Source organism: Arachis ipaensis, chromosome B05 (genome assembly GCF_000816755.2).
Source record: "Arachis ipaensis cultivar K30076 chromosome B05, Araip1.1, whole genome shotgun sequence".
NCBI classification, from domain to species: domain Eukaryota; kingdom Viridiplantae; phylum Streptophyta; class Magnoliopsida; order Fabales; family Fabaceae; genus Arachis; species Arachis ipaensis.
Genome location: NC_029789.2, coordinates 9,456,427 through 9,457,562, shown reverse-complemented (window position 1 = coordinate 9,457,562; position 1,136 = coordinate 9,456,427).

Here is a 1,136-nt window from a genome sequence, read left to right as displayed (position 1 = left end):
CTTTAATATTTTAATTTAATTTTAATACAATTAGAGAATATCATATTGCACATTTAATTGTCAAATTTGTAATTAGTCATTGATAATGATATATAGAAGAGATAAAGTGGTGAAGAAATCAAAGAGATAAAGAAAGGTAGAGGAAGGAGGGAATAACTCTTTAATTTTGGTAGAAAAGATTTAATTTTAATTGCAATGAGAGAGTGACATGTGACACATTTTGATTATAAAATTAATAATATATGAAGGTTTCAGAAGGCTTAGAGAAGGGAGTTGAATCTATGTCTTTCTTTAACTTTTAAGTATTAAGCCTTAAAGATAGAACTTTAAAACTGATTTCTGATGATCTACGCAACGGATAAATCATGAGACAATTTCGTTTTGTCTCATAAAAACCAGAAAATAGAACTAAAATAGACAACATTGGTGGAATTTTCATTATGATCCAAGTATTACATACACCAATTTTCTAGGACTCAATTCAATCCTATTTAGGCACACAAGTTTCAACATAAACTTGACTTGGCTATGCTAATACTTAGACTCACCACACTTAGGTAGCGTTTGGTAGAAAGATAGAGACGGAAAGATTGAGACTGAGAGACATACAGAGACTAAGAGACAGAGATTGAAATAAATATCAGTATTCTGTTTGGTATAAAGTGGAAAACAGAAATTGAAACAAGAATGAAATTCTAATTTAATTTGTACAAAGGGTAAAATTGGAATTAATTAATTGAAATAAAGGTATTTTAGGTATAAAATGTTATCAAAGTTTCAGTCTCCATCTCTAAAAATTTTAGTCTCCTGTGTCCCTATTTTTTGGAGGTACTGAAATATTGAAATTTTAATACCAGTCTCTAAACCAACAAACATGATACTGAGTCTCAGTCTTCTAGTCTCTATCTCAGTGCCTCAAAACAAATGCTACCTAAGTGCTTATCCAACTTAGCAAGGGATACTTCTCAGGTACATGATACAAGACAGAAAATACAATTAAAAGAAATTTGAAATTACTCTTGACTTTTCACTCAAACTCAGTCTTTTTCACTTTTGACTTTTTCTCAATGTCTCTCTTTCTTACTTTTTACCTCTCAAAGAAAATATAAAAAAATATACATTGAAACTGAAATATA